The sequence below is a fragment of the Lynx rufus genome, unplaced genomic scaffold, assembly GCF_022079265.1.
Source record: "Lynx rufus isolate CCGP_SWC_20201006 ecotype Redwood Valley unplaced genomic scaffold, mLynRuf1.p SCAF_7, whole genome shotgun sequence".
NCBI lineage: Eukaryota > Metazoa > Chordata > Mammalia > Carnivora > Felidae > Lynx > Lynx rufus.
The window spans coordinates 35,978,184-36,000,661 of NW_025814889.1; the positions used below are offsets into that span (position 1 = coordinate 35,978,184).

At 36.8% G+C, this 22,478-nt stretch overlaps 1 protein-coding gene across 3 annotated transcripts in view; it reads right to left on the bottom strand.

Annotated features, from left to right (window-relative positions):
- Positions 1 to 22,478, bottom strand: part of ADIPOR2 (adiponectin receptor 2) — a 77,015-nt gene that overhangs the window by 39,792 nt on the left and 14,745 nt on the right. Inside the window, exon 1 of one of the 3 annotated variants that reach the window (XM_047065361.1) lies at positions 1,016 to 1,103. The exons of the other annotated variants lie outside the window; for them this stretch is intronic. The gene's annotated coding sequence lies outside the window, so the exon portion shown is untranslated. Of the gene's footprint in view, positions 1 to 1,015; positions 1,104 to 22,478 lie in introns of those variants that run through there. 3 annotated transcript variants of the gene reach the window in all.

Here is a 22,478-nt window from a genome sequence, read left to right on the forward strand (position 1 = left end):
CTATACATGGAGGAGTATTGCTCATTTATGAGAATATAAATGGAATGTTCTATTAAGTTAGAATTGTTTTGTAATCCACAACTCAGAAAAAAAAAAAAGCAAATAATAAGAAATAAGTTTTCCAGGGGCACAGTTGACTAAGCTCTCTGATTTCAGCTTAGATCATGATCTCGCGGTTTGTGAGTTTGAGTCTTGCGTCCGGCTCTGCACTGACAGTACGAAGTCTGCTTGGGATTCTCTTCTGTCTCCCTCTCTTTCTGCCCTTCCCCTCGCTCACCAGCACTCTCTCGCAAAATAAATAAATAAACAGAAAAGAAAAGAGAAAAAAGAAAAAAGAAAGGAAAGGAAAGGAAAGGAAAGGAAAGGAAAGGAAAGGAAAGGAAAGGAAAAGGAAAGGAAAAGGAAAGGAAAAGGAAAGGAAAAGGAAAGGAAAAGGAAAGGAAAAGGAAAGGAAAAGAAAGGAAAAAGGGAAGAAGGGGAAGGAAGGGAAAAGGGAAGGGGAAGGAAGGGAAAGGAGAAGGGAGAGTAGAGTGGCAGGAGCAGGGAGGAGGAAGAAAATCTTAGGTCTGTCCCACCAAATATCTTATAGATCTTCTGCTGCATGGCCTTCATAAAAGAAACACCATGACAACTGGACTTACTCCTAGAATGAAAGACTAGTTCAATACAGATAAATCCATCAATGTAATACATCACATTAATAAAATGAAGGAAAAATACATAAGCATCACAACTGATGCAGAAAAAACACTTGACAAGATTCAACACCTTTTCATGATAAAAACACTCAGTAAAACAGGAAGAGAAGGAAATGTTCACATAAGTCATATATGAAAAAAACCATAGCAAACATCATAATAGTGAAAGACTTAAAACTTTTTCTCTAAGATCAGAATTTTGTACTTTGTGAATCTGTTCCAATATAAATTTAATAATTCTAAAAATTAATAAAAAATGAAAATAGTCACAAGCACTAAATATAGTTTTTACTACCAAAATCATTAAGTATAGGTACCTTTTAAGATTTTCCAAGTATTCAGGGGTGCCTGGGTGGCTCAGTAGGTTAAGTGTCTGGCTCAGGTCATGATCTCACAGTTCGTGGGGTCGGGCCCCACACTGGGTTCTGTGCTGGCAGCTCAGAGCCTGAAGCCTGCTTTGGATCTGTGTCTCCCTCTCTCTCTGCCCCTCCTCTGCTCATGCTCTCTCTCTTTCTCTCCCTCAAAAATAAGTAAACATTAAAAAAAATAAAATTTTCCAAGTATTCAGAACATAAAAGAAAATTAAGCATTCCTTTCTGCATTTTTTTCTTTTTTAGAGAGAAGCGCACGCACTTACAAGCAGGGGAGACGGGCAGAAGGAGAGAGAAAGAGGGAGGGGAGGAGAGGGAGGGGGGGGGAGAGAGAGAGAGAGAGAGAGAGAGAGAGAGAGAGAGAGAGAGAGAGAGAGAATCTCAAGCAAGCTCAACACTCAAGTGTAAAACACGACACGGGGCTCAATCCCATGACCTTGGGATCACGACCTGAGCCAAGGTCAAGAGTCTGACACTCAAACGAGCCACCCAGGCACCCCACCTTTCCATATTTTACATAAACTGTCCTATAACCTGAGTCTGAAACAATTAAAAGACTGATCATGAAATGACAACTCCAAAGGTCACATTTTTAATGTAATAAAAAAAGTTACATTATTTTATACATATAACTTTTGTACATAGTATAGCCTATTCATCACATACAGCTCTCTTAAGCCAGACCTTTATACAGATAGAAATCACCAAAAATGATCAATTTTTAGTTTTAACAATTCAAAATAACACCTACCAATAACAGTATGTGGATATCTGAGTTAGATGTTTCACAGAATTTGAGCTATTGCCTGCCAATGCCACTTGACAAATTTGGGGCTGTCATAAATCTCTTTTCACAAGCAGTATTTTTTAATGATTCTCTAAGAGCTGTACTTTGCAAATGCCTTTAGAATTGCTATAATCTCTAGGGGAGGAGTCAACATGGTGGAGAAGTAGGGGGACCCAAAGTTCCCTCATCCCTCAAACACAGCAGTATTAAGGCCAGAAGACTGGGAATTCCAGGAATCTGGGCTACAGCGACAGAAACATCTCCAGGGACCCATGGGACAACTAGGCAGGCTATAGGTGTGTGATTGCAAACTAGGAGAGATAAAACGGGTGGCACAGGCACAGACGGGAGGTTTCCCCTCGGTGGAAAGACAAAAGGAAGAGAAAGGGAGGCTGTGGAAACGTAGGACTGTATTTGGACAAGAGAAAAACCACAGACCTGGGAACAGAAAAAAAAGAAGGAACCAATTTCTACCTCATTCTAGGGTGGCAGGGCTTTCTCCAGACTGGAGCCACCCTGTGCACGCACCTGGGGAGGAGGGGAGCCAGCCCCAGTCTCCATAGCCAGCTCAGAGGCACAGTCAGAGACAACAATCCTCTCCCTTGAATGCTGTGGGAAGAAGGCAAAAAGCCATTCCAAGAACAAAAGACTCTGCAGGTTCCTGCCAGCCAGAGGCCCCTTACCAGCTGAGCAGAGTAGTGCTACCCCAGAACTGGGGCGCAGAGCAGGATCCTTTAAGACGTCCAACAAACCTGCTCACTCATGCCCGCCTAGCACTGTGAGGAGCCAGAGGCCCTTTGTTGGCTTCTGGAGTGGCACTTCCCCGGAACCAGGGCACTTGGAGCGGGATCCTTTAAGATATCAGGGTTTGAATCCCAGCCAAGCACTTTGGAGGTGCAGGAGACTGTGGAGCACACTTGCCCAGCACAGTGAGGATGGCCTGAACAGAGTGGTTTGGGACACCCGGTCCAGGGGGAAAGAGACTGGGATATCGCCATTTTTCTCCCCATCACCAACAAGGTGGGGCTTCAGGGAACGGATGAGGGGCCCACAGTGGAGGCAGGACCACCTACACCAAACCACACCCCTCTGGGCCTGGTAACTGCATGTCTACCTGAGCAAGATTGACAATGACCAGACCAGACAGACCCTCCTCCAGACCAGCACTGCCACCAGTTCCAAGGCACCATCAGATACCAGTCCAGCATTTTTGCATTTTCTGATTTGATTCTTGCAATTCTTATTTTATATATACATATAAAATAATATGTATCTTTTTCCTTCTTCCTTTTCTTCTGCTTATTCCTTCCCCTCTCTTATTCTGGTTACTAAGGTTATTGAGTTGTTTAAGCAGACATTTTTAATCTATTCTTTTTACACCTCTTCTGTATCTCCTTCTTTATTTTCCTCTCTCTCTCTCTCTCTCTCTCTCTGGATTAAGCTGTATAGTTTCTCTGATTCTCTGCCTGGTCAATTTTTTGTTTGTTTGTTTTCTTTTTCCCTACCCGTCATTTCTCTTTTTGTATGGGATAGCCTTCTTCTACCACACCCCCCTTTTTCTTTTTTTAAAATTTTTTCCAGGGCTACTTCGATGAACAAATCAAAGCTTACCTGGTAGAAGGCCCAAACCACCACTACAAGTAGGAAGATAAAGCACCCAGAGTCACAACAACAGACAGCACGTAACACACTCCAAAAACACCTCCTAAAGGACCAGGTCCTGGATAGTGTATGACCCCATTTTAATATAATAGTGCTTCCAGGTGTAGGACACATAGCAAGTTTTTAAAACACATAAGGTACAGAAAACTACCCAAAATGAAAAAATGGAAGAATTCTCCTCAAAAGAAATTCTAGGAAGAAATGACAAGAGAGGAAGAAATGACAGCTAGAGATTTTAGATTAATAGTCATAAGATTAATAGCTGGGCTTGAAAAAAGTGTAGAAGACAGCAGAGAATCTATTGCTGCAGAGATCAAGGAACTAAGGAATAGTCACAATGAATTCAGAAATGCTGTAAATGAGGTTCAAAATAAACCAGACGCAGTGACATCAAGGATGGAGAAAGCAGAGGGGAGAATAAGTGAAATAGAAGATAAAATTATGGAAAACGATGAAGCCAAGAAAGAGATAAGAAAATACCACACCACAAGGGGAGAATTAGAGAACGAAGTGATTCAATGAAACGTAGTAATATCCGTATCATAAGAATTCCAAAAGAAGAGCAAGAAAAGGGGGCAGAAGGTTTATTTGAACACAATTATAGCTGAGAACGTCTCTAATTTGGGGAAGGAGGCAGACATCCATATCCAGGAGGCACAAAGAACTCCCTTCAGATTTAACAAGAATAAGTCTTCTCCAAGGAATTTCATACTGAAATTGGCAAAATACAAAGATAAAAAGGTAATTCTGAAAGCAGGCAGACACAAACAGCCCTTAATCTACAAGGGTAGACACATAAGGGTAGTAGCAGACCTGTCCACTGAAACTTGGCAGGCCAGAAGGGAGGGGCAGGAAATATTCAATGTGCTGAATAGGAAAAATATGCAGCCAAGAATCCTTTATTCCGCAAAGCTGTTATTCAGTATAGACGGAGAGATAAAGGTTCCTAGACAAAAAATGAAGGAGTTCATGACCACTAAACCAGCCCTGCAAGAGATCCTAATGGGGACTCTGTGAGTGGAATGCTACAAAGACCACAAGGGACCAGAGACATCACCACAAGCATTAAACCTACAGATAACACAATGACTCTAAATCCATATCTTTCAATAATGCTGAATGTAAATGAACTAAATGCTGCAATCAAAAGATACAGGGTATCAGAATGGATAAAAAAACAAGATCCATCTATATGCTATCTATGAGAGACTCATTTTAGACCTGAAAACACCTTCAGATTGAAAGTGAGAAGATGGAGAACCATTATCATGCTACTGGAAGTCAAAACAAAGCTGGAGTAGCCATACTTAGACAAACTAGATTTTAAACTAAAGACTGTAACAAGAGATGAAAAACGGCATTATATCATAATTACAGGGTCTATCCATCAAGATAAGCCAACAATCACAAATGTTTACACCCCCAACTTGGAGGCACCCAAATATATAAATCAATTAATCACAAACATAAGCAGTCTTATTGATAAGAATACTGTAATTGCAGGGGACCTTAATACTCCACTTACAACAATGGACAGATCATCTAGGCAGAAAATCAATAAAGAAATAATGGCCTTGAGGGGCGCCTGGGTGGCGCAGTCGGTTAAGCGTCCGACTTCAGCCAGGTCACGATCTCGCGGTCCGTGAGTTCGAGCCCCGCGTCGGGCTCTGGGCTGATGGCTCAGAGCCTGGAGCCTGTTTCCGATTCTGTGTCTCCCTCTCTCTCTGCCCCTCCCCCGTTCATGCTCTGTCTCTCTCTGTCCCAGAAATAAATAAACGTTGAAAAAAAAAAATTTAAAAACAAAAAAAAAAAGAAATAATGGCCTTGAATGATACACTGGACCAGATGGATTTGACAGATATATTAAGAACTATTCACCCAAAAGCAGAATACACATTCTTCTCAAGTGTACATGGAACATCCTCCAAGATAGATCATATACTGGGTTACAAAATAGCCCTCAATAAATATAAAAGAATTGAGATTATACTATGCATATTTTCAGATCACAATGCTATGAAACTTAAAATCAACCACAAGAAAAAATTTGGAAAACCCCCAAATGCATGGAGGTTAAAGAACATTTCTTCAGAAAAAGAACCAGGCAATTAAAGAAGAAATTTAAAAATATACGAAAGCAAATGAAAATGAAAACATGACAGTCCAAAGGCAGTCTTAAGGGGAAAATACATTGCCATCCAGGCCTATCTCAAGAAACAAGAAAAATCTCAAACACAAAATCTAACCATACACCTAAAGGAACTAGAAGCACAACAGCAAAGAAACCCCAAAGCCAGCAGAAGAAGAGAAATAATAAAGATTAGAGCAGAAATAAACAATATAGAATTAAAAAAAAAAAAAAAAACAGCAGAACGGATCAATGAATTTAAGAGCTGGTTTTTTGGAAAAATAAACAAAACTGATAAACCCCTAGCCAGAATTCTCAAAAAGAAAAGAGAACCCAAATAGATGAAATCACGAATGAAAGAGGAGCGATCACAACCAACACCACAGAAATACAATTATTAGAGAATACTATGAAAAAGCATGCCAACAAACTGGACAGCCTGGAAGAAATGGACAAATTCCTAGACACCCACACACTACCAAAACTCAAACAGGAAGAAATAGAAAATTTGAAAAGACCCATAACCAACAAAGAAATTCAATCAGTTATCAAAAATCTCCCAACAAATAAAAGTCCTGGGATGACTTCCCAGGGGAATTCTACCAGACATTTAAAGCAGAGTTAAATCTCTATCTTCTCAAGCTGTTCCAAAAAACAGAAACGGAAGGAAAGCTTCCAGACTCATTCTATGAAGCCAGCATTACAGTGATTCCCAAACCAGAGAACCCACTAAAAAGGACAATTACAGGCCAATATCACTCAGGAACATGGATGAAAAAATTCTCAACAAGATACTTGCAAATCGAACTCAACAGTATATTAAAAGAATTATTCACCATGATCAAGTGGGATTCATTCCTGGGCTGCAGGGCTGGTTCAATACTTGCAAATCAATCCATGTGATACATCACATTAATAGAATAAAGGATAAGAACCATATGATCCTATCAACAGGTGCAGAAAAAGCATCTGACAACATACAGCATCCTTTCTTAATAAAAACCCTCAAGAAAATCGGGATAGAAGGAACATATATCATAAAAAGCCCATGAAAAGCCCAAAGCCAATATCATCCTCAGTGTGGAAAACCAGAGTTTTCCCCAAGATCAGGAACATGACAGGAACACGGCAGGAATGCACTCTCACCACTGTTGTTTAACATAGTGTTGGAAGTCCTAGCCTCAGCAGACAACAGAATGAAATAAAGGGTATCCAAATTGGCAAAGAAGTCAAACTTTCACTTTTCGCAGATGACATGATACTCTACATGGAAAACCCGTAAGACTCCACCAAAAAGCTGCTAGAACTGATACGTGAATTCAGCAAAGTCACAGGATACAAAATCAATGTACAGAAATCAGCTGCATTTCTATACATCAACAATAAAGCAACAGAAAGAGAAATCAAGAAATTGAGCCGATTTACAATTGCACCAAGAACCATAAAATACCTAGGAATAAACCTAACCAAAGATGTAGAAGATCTGTATGCTGAAAACTATAGAAAACTTATGAAAGAAACTGAAGACACAAAGAAATGGAAAAACATTCCATGCTCATAGATTGGGAGAACAAATATAGTTAAAATGTCAATACTACCCAAAGCAATCTACACATTCATCCCAACCAAAATTGCACCAGCATTCTTCTCAAAGCTAGAACAAACAACTGTAAAATTTATATGGAACCACAAAAGACCCCGAATAGCCAAAGTAATGTTGAAAAAGAAAACTAAAGTGGAGGCATCACAATCCCAGGCTTTAGCCTCTACTACAAAGCTGTAATCATCAAGACAGTACGGTATTGGCACAAAACAGACACATAGACCAATGGAATAGAATAGAGAACCCAGAACTGGACCTACAAATACATGCCCAACTAATCTTTGACAAAGCAGGAAAGAGTATCCAATGGAATAAAGACAGTCTCTTCAGCAAATGGTGCTGGAAGAACTGGACAGCAACATGCAGCAGAATGAAACTGGACCACTTTCTTACACCATACACAAAAACAAACTCAAAATGGATGAAAGACCTAAATGTGAGACAGGAAACCATCAAAACCCTAGAAGAGAAAACAGGCAACAACTTCTTTGACCTCAACCGCAGCAACTTCTTACTCAACCCGTCTCTGAAGGCAGGAGAAATAAAAGCAAAAATTAACTATTGGGACCCCCTCAAGATAAAAAGCTTCTGCACTGCAAAGGAAACAATCAACAAAACTAAAAGATAACCGACAGAATGGAAGAAGGTATTTGCAAATGACTTATGGATAAAGGGTTAGTATCCAAAATCTATAAAGAACTTATCAAACTAAACACATGAAAAATAATTCAGTGAAGAAGTGGGCAGAAGACATGAATAGGCACTTTTCCAAAGAAGACATCCAGATGGCCAACAGACACAAGAAAAGATGCTTAACATCACTCATCATCAGCGAAATACAAATCAAAACCACAATGAGATACCACCTCACACCTGTCAGAGTGGCTAAAATTAACTCAGGAAACAACAGATGGTGGCAAGGATGCACAGAGAGGATCTCTTTTGCACTACTGGTGGGAACACAAACTGGTGCAGCCTCTCTGGAAAAGTGTGGAGGTTCCTCAAAAAATTAAAAATAGAACTATCCTATGACCTAGGCAACTGCACTACTAGAAATTTATCCAAAAGATACAGGAGTGCTAATTCATAGGGCCATTTATACCCCAATATTAATAGCAGTACTTTCAACAATAACCAAATCATGGAAAGAGCCCAAATGTCCATCAACTGATGAATGGATAAAGAAGATGTGGTTTATATATACAATGGAATACTACTTGGCAAAGAGAAAGAATGAAATCCTGCCATTTGCAATGACACGAATGGAACTGGAAGGTATTATGCTAAGTGAAGCAAGTCGTCAGAGAAAGAGATATCATATGTTTTCACTCATAGGTGGAACCTGAGAAAATTAACAGAACACCATGGGGGAAGGTAAGGGGAAAAAATTGTTTCAAACAGAGAGGGAGGCAAACACATAAAAGACTCTTAAATACAGAGAACAAACTGAGAGTTGGTGGGGGGGGGACAGAGCAGAGATGGAAATGAGTGACGGGCACTGAGGAGGGCACTTGTTGGGATGAGCACTGGATGTTGTATGTAAGCAATAAAGCACGGGAATCTACCCCGAAACCAAGAGCACACTGTATACAATGTATGTTAGCTAACTTGACAATAAATATTAAAAAAAAAAAAAAAAAAAAAGGAAAGAAAGAATTGCTACAATCTCCCTGAATAAGAAAGTAACACAACTAAACCCTTCAATTCCCTACTTTTCATAAGGAAAATAAAACAAAACTTGGTGGTCTTGAGATAAAGAAGGCTGCTATCATATTAACCTTACTTTTGTACATTCCATTCAGAACCTCCAATTACTAAATGCTTTCTTCTAGTAGGTGCCTATCTTATGGCTGGGGGACCTAAGCCTCAGAGGTAGAGATCTAACAACGGAAGTAAGTAGCAAAAATCAGATCCAGATCTCACAACTGACCCCCAATGAGTTCAAATTCTTGGTATTAGAATGTTTCAATTCTCAAAAAGACCATCTTAATCTATTAAAGCTCATCTTTACCTATCATTATGTTATATACCATACCTACTTTCACCTAAGGGCTGTTCCACTTTAAAAACATTTACCTTGGAATAAAGAGCTCTATCTCTAAAGAAAATCACTTAATGGCATTCATGGTCATTCCCTTAAACCTGACATTTATTATTTTATAAGACTCTCTAAGGCTTTTTAGTTCCAGACAGGTTATTTGTCCCAAAGGTACACTTTCTGGCAAAGTATGAATGCCCTACAAGTTTTCTAGTGATTCCTAGCCTGTCAGTTGGCCACTGAATTAAATAAACCAAACCACTGTTTATTAACCTTGTATTTTCCTGCTTAATGATTTAAGGCTTTACCTTTCTAAGTTATACTCTTCAACTTGCTGATTCAACAATCAACTTGCTAATACTATAGATTTACTTGCCTTAGAGGATAGTATTACACAACATTATTGCTAAAGATATTCCTCCCTTATCTCAAATCGCCATATCCAATCCATTAGCAAATGGTATAGATTTTACCTCCAAAATACCTCTCAAATTATTTCCATTTCTTTTCCTTTCCTCTGTCACACTTCTTAAGCCAGGTTATCCAGTATTCTCTGACCAAGAATACTTTGGATAGGGGCACCCAGGTGGCTCAGTTCATTAAGTATCTGACTCCTGATTTCAGCTCAGGTCATGATCTCAGGGTTCATGAGTTCAAGCCCCGCACTGGTCTCTGTGCTGACAGCACAGAGCCTGCTTGGGATTCTCTCTCTTCCTTTCTCTCTGGCCCTTTCCCACTCACGCTCACTCACTCTCAAAATAAATAAACTTAAGAAAATAAAATTTAATTTGAAAAAAAAGCATACTTTTGATAATCCCCTAATGGGTCTCCCTGTCTTATACCTACAGTCCTCTATACAATGGCCAAAGTGCTCTTTCAAACAGAAAAATCATACCAATTATCCCACTAAAATCCTTCCAGTACATTTTATTCCTTGTGCAAAGGAAAACCAAAATCTTTTCCATAATCTCCACAAGGTCCTTCATGATTTTGCCCCTGTCAATCTCTCCAATTTAACTCATAAAGCTCACTCATCGGTTCACTTACTCTTTTAATCCTTGTCTATACCAATCTTGATCATCATCAGGACCTGGAAAAAGACCTGATCCCTAGAGTCACCTTTTGTAAAAACTCTTACATGACCATTCTTACCTAACACAGCATTACCCCATCCTCTATACCAGTCACTGATAGCACTTTACACTGTTTAATTTCCTTCATAGCACTTCCCACTCTCAAATCATATTTTTACTTGTTCCCTTTTTTATTATCTATCTTGCCCCACTAAACCATCAGTTCCAAAAGTGTTAAACCTGGTCTGTCCTGTTCACCACATGTATCTCTAACAGTGTCTGTCATATAGTACACCCTCAAAATTTATTTATTTCTCTTTCAACTCAATTACTGCCCCTTCCCTCCCCTCCTCCCCAAAAGAAGCCTTTATGGAAGTTATTTTCCCCACCAAAAAAAAAAAAGAATTTTTATGGCAGTATAAAATTAAACAAGAAATCTTGAAGAGAATCTCTTTCAAAAAATGTTATTCTTTAAAACAAGTGACCTACCCCCAAATATATTTGAGATGGGTTTTTTATTGTTACTAATTAATGTAACTATTTATTCTTATTTTTAAGAAAAATATTCCTTTGCTCTTAAAAGGAAATATAAATCTGAAGAGTTAAATAGAGAAAAAAATCCATGAAAATGGCTTCATCATTCAACACAGAAGAAAATCTTGTCTCTTAAATGTACCCACTCCATTAATAAGCATGCTTATGAAGCTGCCAGATAGTTTTGAGTAGCAGAGTTTATCCACCCTCAAAAGGTGATGGCGGGAAAAAAGGAGAAACCAGCATAACTAGCAATTTGAGATAAGATGGTTTCTGCTGGCTGGAGAATTCACCTAATATAGTATTTTATTCTTTTAGGTTCTGGAATTCTTCCAGACACACTTTAAACAAAAACAGTAAGAGAGGGAGGAAAATACAAACTCCCTAGGCAGGGGGATAAAGGGTTGTTTTGTTTTCTCTAAAACAAGAAATGACAGAATTGGAGCTTTATTGGCTGACATGACAAATTAAATACAATTTGTAAATAAAACAAAGTAATAAAACTCAACAAGGTGTGCCCATAAGGGAATAACACATTAAAATCAAGTAGTGATAATATTCTAACATTTACTTCCACCACTGAATAGGATAAAAAAAAAAAAATTTAAGTGAATTTGACACCTGAAAACTCTAATAAGACACTGACCAAATCTTAAATTCCAAGTATGAATATGGAAAAGTGTTGGAGTAATGCTGTCTTTAAAAGTCAGTATAACAAACCGTGTTTTTTGCATTATAGGAAAACTAATCACTCACTGACTTCTTTAAGGACCCATACTTCTATTTGGTAAACTTGGAAATTATTATAACTAATACCATGAAGACAACTAGGTACCAACTCTAGAGGGAATGGACTAATTTTGAAACAATTCAGCAGAAAACCTAAAGCCTGGTAACAAACATACATTTTCTATATGACAAATTATTAATACTCTTTGCTTAAAAAAAAAAAATTCCCAAGTATCTTGGGTACTCTCTTTAAAAACAAAAACAAATACAACTTCAACTATGAAAAGCACACTGAAATATACTTAAACAATCTGTCTGAAGAACAAGAATTTAGACATTGAATATCTAACAAAAGGAGACCACCATTTCAAACAGAAATAAATATACATTATTTAATATAAACATATGTTGTCAAGTATCCTTTATCTGATTTATTCTTCATAACCACTGTAAAGATTCAATACTTCCCATCTACAGCTGAGGAATCTGAGGCTCAGACAGGTTGAGCAGGTAACTCAAAGCCTCACAGCTGACAAATGGAAAAAGAGAGTTCAAACTCAGGTGTTTCACACTTTCCAGTCAGCCATGATGCTCTAAGTGGAAATGAAAATAGACCAACAATATGCACAGTAACTCTGACCAAATTTTTTGTGCCAAAAATAGGGTGCAAGGTTTAACTAGAAATATATTTTCCTGATTTTAAGTTTATTTAGTTATTTTGAAAGAAAGAGAAAGCACACATGGGGGCAGGGTAGAGAGAGACGGAGAGAGAGAATCCCAAGCAGGCTCTGCGCTCAGCAAGGAGCCCAAGACAGGGCTTGATCTCACAAGTGTGAGATCACGACCTGAGCCGATATCAAGAGTCACACACTTAACCGAATGAACCATTCAGGTGCCTCTCTATTTTCCTAACTTTACATTTCTATATTTGAAATGCAGCTCCAAAAAATCTAATTTAATAACCTACAAAAAAAATTTTTTTGATTCAGTAATTCTATTGATATTGATATTTAAAACTTGCAAAAAAAGAAGTTAATGCAGGTCTCAAGAGTCTAATTACTCTTAGGGCTATCTCCAAGAGCATGCTATCTCAAGAAAATCCTGTTTCCCCACCTATAAAAAGCAGTATTTGTGAAAAAAATCTTATTTAATTACACTAAATGCACATTTAGTGTTCTAAAGTAATCAAGAACAGAAGATACAGATAACAAACATTAATTTTTGAACAAAAAAAAAACCACAGTATCACCACTTTCTTAAGGGAAACCATTGAGAAGCTTAAAAGCTAAACAGTTAGACCTTAGAATTAAACATAACCTGGTATTACTCTTGTTTAGATAGCAATATAAACTGCAGTAAACCTCAAATCTACATAGAACAAGACCTGCAGACCTAGTTATATACCAAGAATTATCTAAAAAACAGCCATGACTCCTTGACCTAAAATCCTACTCTTTCAAATTTCTCTTTGAATCTGATACTAAAGCAATACAAAAACAGGAAAATCCATATGCACAAAGGTATTTATTTTGGGGAGAAAAAAAAGCAATTAACCATTCTTGTGTTTTTTTATTAGAATATTAAATAACATTTAGAAATGTATGAACAGTTTATTTATGGTATCTTAAAATTAAAGAACAAGATAAAATGCTTATCACAATTAGATAAAAATAAGCTTTACAACTATATAAAAATGTGTGTGTATAATACAAAAGTTTAAAAGGCAATTTACCAAAATGAGTTGAAAACTTACGTCCATGCAAAAAGCTACACAAACAGTTTATAGTAGCTTTATTCACAATTGCCAAAAGTTGTAGCAACCACATGTTCTTCAATAGGTGAATAAACTATGATACATCAATACAACAAAACATTACTCAATAAAAAAAAAAACAAGCTATTAAGTCATGCAAAGAAACTTACATAGAGGAATTTTGCTAAATGGAAAGAAGCCATTCTAAAAGGCTACATACTATATGATTTCAAAGCTGACATTCTGAAAAAGGCAAAATTAGGGAGACAGTAAAAAGATGAGTGATTAACAGGAGTTCATGGGAAAGAGAGATGAATAGGTGGAGCACAAACTGCCCTGTATGATCCTGTAATGGTGGATACATACACACATTTGTCACAACCCACACAAAAAATAAACCCTACTGTAAACTGTGGAATTTAGTTAATATTAACATTTATATTGGCACATCAAACATAACAAACATACCATACTAATGAAAGATACTAATACTAGATGAAACTGGAGGAAATGAGGGGGTATATGGGAACTCTGTATTTTCCACTCAATTTTTCTAAAAACTTAAAATTGCTCGAAAAAAACACAAGGTACTAATTTTTTTAAAAAGAAACTTTGACAAAAACAAATATAAAAAAACTAAAATCATTCAGATAGAGTAGTGGATTAATCAGTGATATTTTTTTCCTTTTAGAATTGGTTATTTTCATGTATTATATTTAGCAACACATAAGCCATGAAATATAATTCTAGCAATGTCTGAAGTAGCTGCCCAGTCCCCAAACAGAAATCAATTCACTCCTAGTTTTACCTACATAAAACTGCACACAAATTATCCATCTGTGATTTTTTTAATTGTCCTCAATTTGGAATAAAAAAAAAAAAGTTGAGTGGCAGCTTTCAACTATTACACCACATATTGAGGGGTACAGGGGGAAGATGTGAGGAATCTATATAATTGCCAGCTAATTTCAGTCACTTAGTGACTACGAATGACTAATGATTTCAATGGAAAGTGAAGAATTTGATGTGAACAGTAGGGACATATGCCTCCCTCAAATTTTTAAGACTTTAGAAGAAATGTCTTAAACTTAAACTTTTACTCATCTCTTACTTAGTTTATAATTACCACAAAATCATCCACAGACTACAACTCAACTGATGACAAGATACCACATAGTTATGATGAAAACCAACACTGAAAATAAATGTCCAACTTGGTCTATTACATTTTTCAAAGCTAGAGATTTATCTCAACACCACTTTAAAACTGTTTTCTATAGATAGGAATTTATACATCAATTTCTTAAAAGTTCAATATAAAGTCCAATCTAAATCATTGTAAACATTTCCAAAATCATTTTATTATCTGAGTTAACATGATCAGTTAAGTCATGCAAACATCACGAAAAATCTTACAATCTAATATGTTGCTTAAAAAGGAATCGACAGAGAGTGATATCAACAAGAAGGAACAGGAGTTTTCAGCACTCATTTCCCACGAAACAGCAATTTTGATAATTGCCCATGGACTAGAGTACCTTTGTGGGAACCCTGGAGTCCCAGAGAGGTCTCATAAGCTCTTTGGAGGAAAAAAATCTGCAAGTAAGTACACTGAAGAAAGTAAAAAGAACAGTTACAACTTCACCAATGGCATACTTTCCCTAAAGCAGCACAAATCAGTGCCAAGAAAGAATCCTTCCACCTGTGATTTCTACCACAGGGGAAAGTGAGAACAAAATGAGCACCCACTTCCCCAGATCTACAGGATGCTGCTCAGGGGCCCCTTCATTCTCATTCCACCCAGAACACTGAGACAAAGCAGGGAAGAGAAACAGGGCTCACAGCAACCAGGGCACAGAATTCAATAAAGTGCCATGGATGTTACTGACCACTCACAGGCTCCAGCAAGAGGCCTACCCACAAACCTCATAAGACACATTACCTGAAGATAACCCCAACTAGGCCCCAGGTGCCCCCAGCACTCCATGTGCTCTTCCCCAATGAAACCAGCTCATGCAAAACACTGAAAATCATAGACAAAGCAATCACAGATGGCTGGCTCAACTCTCCTGGATTGAAAGATGGTACACGGCCTTCAAAACTTCAGGGCACTGCCCTAGGAAAAAATAAATGGGAGCCTTTCAGTATAAACAACAAAACTGCTTTTTAAGGAAACTCAGTGACCTACATGAGAGCACAGATAAACAACTCAATGAAATCAGAAAAAGACATAAAAACGAGAAGTTCAACAAAAATATAGAAATCACAAAAAATAATCAAACACTAATTCTGGGGCTGAAGAATACAATAAATAAAATGAAAACTGCAATAGAAAACTTCAAAAGCATATTCAATCAAACACAACAAAGAATCTCTGAGCTCAAACATGTCATTTCAAATTACTGAGTCAGAGAAGAAAAAAGAAAAACAAATGAAAAACAATGAAGAAAACTTACAGGAATTATGGGCTACCATCAAATGAACCAACATACCCATAGTGGGAGTCCCAGAAAGAAAAGAGGGAGAAAAAAGGCAGAAAACTTATTTAAAGAAACAATGGCAGAGAGGTGCCTACGTGGCTCAGTTGGTTAAGCGTCCATCTCTTGACTTCGGCTCAGGTCACGATCTCACGGTTTGTGGGTTCAAGACTCCAAGTCAGGCTCTGCATGGACAGCGCAGAGTCAACTTTGGATTCTCTCTCTCTCCTCGCTCTCTGCCCCTCTGCCATTCGTGCACATGCTCACACTCTCTCTCAAAATAAATAAATAAACTTTAAAAAAAATTAACGGAACAATGCCTGAAACTTCCCATATTATGGGAAGGATATAGACCTCTAGATACTTGAGGCTCAGAGGTCCCAAAATAGGACCAATCCTAAAATGATTACACAACAACACATTATAACCAAATCTCAAAAGTTAAAGACAAAATGAGAAGTTCAAAATCAGAAAGAGAAAAGCAACTCATGATATACAAGGAAACCTCCATAAGGCAATAAGCAGATTTCTCAGCAGAAACTCTGCAGGCCAAGAGAAAATGGGATGACATATTAAAAATGCTAAAAGAAAACAAAAACAAAAAACCATCTTCACCAACAATACCCAGCAAAACAGTCCTTCAGAAACAAATGAGAGATAAAGACTTTCCCAAACAAAAGCTGAGGGAGTTCTTCACCACCACACCTGCCTTACAAGAAATGCTAAAAAGAGTTCTTCAAACTGAAATGAAAGGATACTAATTAATAACATGAAAACATATGAAATTATAACACTCACTGGCAAAGGCAAGTATAGACTCAAATACAGAATACTCTAATAGTGTAATGATGTTGTGGGCATCACTTTTAACTTTAAAAGTTATAAAACAAAACTATTAAAAAAAACTCTAGAAGCACCTGGGTGGCTCAGATGGTTAAGTGTCAATTATATTAATATGTAATATTAATATATATTAATATTAAGTGTCAATTATATTAATATGTAATATTAATATATATTAATATTAAGTGTCGATATATATTAATATGTAATATTAATATATATTACATATAATTATAATAACTGTTAATAATTACTTGACATTATGTTCAGTAAAATAAGCCAGACACAGATCAACAAATATCGCATGAGCTCACTTAACATTTGTCATCTAAAAAAGTCAAATTCAAAAAACAGAAAGAATGGTGGTTGCCAGGGGCTGGGTAGTACAGGACACAGAGAGAGGTTAATCAAAGGGTGCAAAGTTTCAGTTACACAGGATGAGTAAGTTCTGGAGATCTAATATACAACACGGTGATTACAGTTAATAATGTTGTATTGTATACTTGAATATTGTATACTTGAATACTTGTATACATACTTAACATTGTATATTAAGAGGGTAAATCTTAAGTGTTTTTACTAGACAGATAAGGGAGGGGGAGGTAACTGTCAGTTGATAGATGTGTCAATTACTGGACTGTGGTAACCACCTTACAAAATGTGTATGTGTGTATACATATAAATATAAAGCTAGAGGAGGGCAGAGAACAAATCTACATAGCAGGACTGGTCACAACGGGTGAAAAGCTGAAAGAACAGACGTATGGATAAACAAAATGTGGTATAATCATAATATGGATTATTCTTCAGCCATAAAAAGAAATGAAATTCTAATACATGCTATAACATGAACCAATGTTGTAAACATTATGCTATGTACTAAATAAACCAGACCAAACACAAAAGACAAATATTGTATGGTTCCACTTTCATGAGGTTACTGGAATAGGCAAATTCACAGAGACTGCAAGTAAAACAGAAGTTACCAGAAGGAATGGAAAGGAAGGAGTAGGAGTTATTAATTGGTACATATTTTTTTTAGGATGATGAAAAAGTTCTGGAAATGGTGGGGATGGTTACACAACATGTAAATGTATTTAATGAATTGTACACTTAAAAAAGGGTTAAAATGGGGACATGTGGGTGGCTCAGTCAGTGTAGCATCCGACTCAACTTTAGCTCAGGTCATGATCTCACGATTCAGGAAATCAAGCACTGCTTTGGGCTCTGCGCTGACCTGTAGAGCCTGCTTGCAATTCTCTCTTTCCCTCTCTCTGCCCCTCCCCCAACTCGTGCTCACTTTCTCCCTCTGTCTCAAAGTAAACATTTTTTTAATGGTTAAAATGTAAATTTTATTTTTTTTTCACAATAAAAAAAAAAAAAAGTAATGAAGTACTGACACATGCTACAACATTTCTCCCAAAAACAATGTTCAAGGTTTTATAGAGGGGGTTTGCCAATCACAATAGATGAAAGGTATTCTGTGCAAAAAGCATATGCAAACAAGAATAGTAAGGTCTATTCAAAAATGAGAGGACAAGGGACAGATTCAAGATATACTCAGTAGAGAAATATCAACACTGGATGACTGATTAAATGAGGGTCAATGAAGAATACAAAGACATTAGATGACTCAGGTTTTTTGCTTAGGCAGTTAAGTGTATTTAGAGAATACCATTCATTGAGATGAAGGGATGTTAAAGGGGAAAGTAATGAATTTGTTTTTGGAAATGAAGTTTGAAGTAACAAATATTCAGCTGATATCAGGAAGCACAAATTAAGAAAAGAGAATAAGCTTGAAAATAGTACTGGGTGTTACCAGTAACAAAAGTGATCTAACATAGTTACCAGCCTAACAACAGTGGCCAAAATCCTTTAAAAAGAAGTGAGGGACAAAAATGAAAGTGAAGAATCTAGGAGAATACCAAATATTACATGATGGACTGGAACCTAGATCTCTTGACTCCCAGGCAAATGTACTAACACCAGGTTGCCTTTCTAATGGAAAAGCAATGGAAAATTTTAAATTCCCACTTCATAGACTTCACTTTCCCTTCAAATAATACTGCATAAAGTTATTACACTGCTTAAAAACACCGAGGTTACTTACATGTACCTCAAAAGCAATTTTTTCTACCTGAAGAAATTGCTAACTTAATTGTTTGACACTTCAGGTCTAGAAATATAACTCTATTCTAGGAAATGTATTTTTTAAAAAACAATAGTTTGCATGTTGCATAAGGGCAAGGATTCCTGTTTTGTTCACTGCTGAAACACAAATTGCAAGATATACAGGAGACATTCAATATAGGTTTCTTGAATGAACGAATAAATGTCCCATTCTCTAGGGGGACAAATGCAAAAAAGAAAAGGATTTAAAATTATTTATATTTAATCATAAGTTGGGCTTGTTATTAGATATTAGTACGATTAGTATTACTTCACCTATTTTGTGATTTTGACTTTTATGTTGCCCTCAATTTTAAAAGAACAGGCAAGATGTGGAAAACAGTATGGTAGTTCCCTCAAAAAAATTAAAAATAGAATCACTATATGATCTAGCGATTCTATTTCTGGGTATACACTCAAAAGTATTCAAAGCAGGGTCCAGGAGAGACATTTATACACTCATATTCATAACAGCGTTACTTATAACAGCTAACACATGGAAGCAACCCAAGTGTCTTATCAATGAATGAATCAATAATATAGTCTATACATACAAAATACTACTTAGCCTCAAAAAGGAAGGAAATTCTGACACACACTACAACCTGGATGAACTGTGGCATTTTGCTAAGTGAAATAAGCCAATCACAAAGAACAAATGCTACATGATTCTACTTGTATGAGAGAACTTATTAAAGTAGCCAAAATCACAGAGAGAGAAAGTAGAATGATGGTATCCAGGGTTTGGGGGGTGGGGGGGGGACAGAGAATTACTGCTTAATTTATAGTTTCCATTTTGTAAGATGAAAAGAATTCTATAGATAAATGGCTGCACAAAATGCACAACATGACTGCACATTTTTAAAATGTGTAGTAAAAAAGACAGTAAATTTTATATACATTTTACAATTTTTTAATTAGGGAGAAAAAAAATCCCAAAAAGTAATACACTGTATGATTCCATTTTTATGACATCCTTGAAATAACAAAAATACAGAAATGGAGAACAGACTAGTGGTTGTCAGGACTTAAGGAAGGCATAGGAGTGAGAAGTGGATACGGTCATAAAAGGTCACCATGAAAGATCCTTGGGGTAACAGAATTGTTCTGTATCTTGGGGCGCCTAGGGGGCTCAGTCAAGCGGCTGACTGTTGATTTTGGCTCAGGTCATGATCTCACAGTCGAAAGATCAAGCCCCATGTGGGGCTTTGCGTTCAGCGTGGAGCCTGCTTAAGATTCTTTCTCTGCCCCCTCCCTGCTCTGTAAACTAAATTTCAAAATTAAAAAAAAAAAAAATTGTCCTGTATCTTAAAAATGTCAGTATCATAAAAAGAAAAAACAATGTCAGTATCATGATTACAATATTACACTAGATATAGTTTTGTTAAGATTTTAGCAGTGGGAGAAACTAGGCAAAGTGTATGGGGATCTCTGTATCATATCTTCATCTGCACATGTACCTACAATTATCTCCAACAGAAAAGTTTAATTCAAAAAAAAAGAGAGAAAGCAGGCAAGTCCAGCTCCACAGTTTTATACATAATACTCCACACCAGAAATTTCAATGCAAGGAGTGGAAAATCATGCACATAGTTTCCGATAAAAATACATACCACAATGCTAATAGCACCTCGGTAGTAATTTCTAAAAAAAAATCTCATCATCGGGGCACCTGGGTGGCGCAGTCGGTTAAGCGTCCGACTTCAGCCAGGTCACGATCTCGCGGTCCGTGAGTTCGAGCCCCGCGTCGGGCTCTGGGCTGATGGCTCGGAGCCTGGAGCCTGTTTCCGATTCTGTGTCTCCCTCTCTCTCTGCCCCTCCCCCGTTCATGCTCTGTCTCTCTCTGTCCCAAAAATAAATAAAAAAAACGTTGAAAAAAAAAATTTAAAAAAAAAAAAAATCTCATCAATACATTTCACCAAATAATGGCGACCATAATGATAATAAAAACAAGAGTAACAGATTCCTCAAAAGTTCCTCAAAAAGGTAAACAGAATTACTGTGATTCAGCAATTCCACTCCTGGACATATACTAAAAATTGAAAACAAAAATTCAAATAGATACTTGTATACCAATACTCCCAATAGACAAAACATGGAAACTCTACTAGCATCCATGGACAAATGAATGGATAAACAAAATGTAATATAAACACGTAATGAAATGGGGCGCCTGGGTGGCTCAGTCGGTTAAGCGTCCGACTTCCGCTCAGGTCATGATCTCCAGGTTCCTGAATTCAAGCCCCATGTCGGGATCTGTGCTGACAGCTTGGAGCAAGGAGCCTGCTTCGGATTCTGTGTCTCCCTCTCTCTCTGCCCCTCCCCCATGCGTACTCTCTTCCTCTCTCTCTCTCCTTCTCAAAAATAAAACATTAAAAATTTTTTAAAAACATACAATGAAATATTAAGCTATTAATAAATAACAAAAGAGGATTAAGTTTGGATTCATGGTACAATTGACAGAACACAGATTATCAGGGCTAGTGAGAGGGGGTAATGGCGAGTTATTGCTAATGGTTAGTTTTTGTTTTAGGTGATTCAAAAGTTTTGGAATAGATACTGGTAAAGGTTACACAACATTGTAAATATATTAAACACTAATGAAATATAAACTTAAAAATGCTCAAAATAGTAAACTTCATATGTATATTTTATCACAGTAAGAAAAATGGTAATAGCAACTATAGCTTATTTAGTACTTATGATACACCAGGCACTGTGTCTTTTAAGTAATATACAAGAATTAATTCAGTTAAAACTCTGTGAGATATGAGATGGGTACTATCAATCCCCACTTTATAGATGAGGACATAAAGCAAAACAGTCTGAGTAACTAACACACAACTAGTAACTGGTAAGCTAAAATTTCAATCTAGTGCTCTAGTGCTCATTCCTGGTGCTCTTATTAATCAATGCTACTTCTATAGTTTTATTAATAAATGATTAATATTAGCAAAGAGAAAGCTCAATTCACTGATCCCTACTTGGGGAATAAATGAAAAGAAATTTAAAAATTGTAAGTCAAATTACCATTAAAAATTGGATGAATAAAGAAAATAGAAATATATTTCAAAAAAACATGCTCAGCTTAGAGCCCATAAAGTCCACAGCCTGTAAAATATAGAAAAAGGTACCAAATTAAAGTTTTAAGAACTGTGAAATAAGATGTCAAGGCTGCAATCCAGAAAAATATACTACAGTACTGCATTGCCTCTTTGCTAATAAACTTTTTGATGTAAAAAATACATTCAAGAAAGCACACAGAGTTCACAAAGATCACAAAGCATAAATGTCACATAACCAGCAAGGAACAACATTCTAGTATCCAGAGGACACCTCTCCCCCATCACTGTACCATTCTGTAAGTATTAATTTTAAGAGATCAACCACTTTCCCTGCAGTTAGCATGACAGAAATCTTCCATCCGAATTCTGTAAAAACTTAAGCCAGTCAAGTAACACACATCAGTACTTCATTGATAGTGGTTAAAAAGGAAAAAGCCAGGGTTCAAAAGAAAATCTAGCACCTTTAATATCCTTACTGATCCTACTGATGGAATAAACTATTCCATCCTAAAAAATAATCCCATTCCATTAGTTGAACAACTAAATCT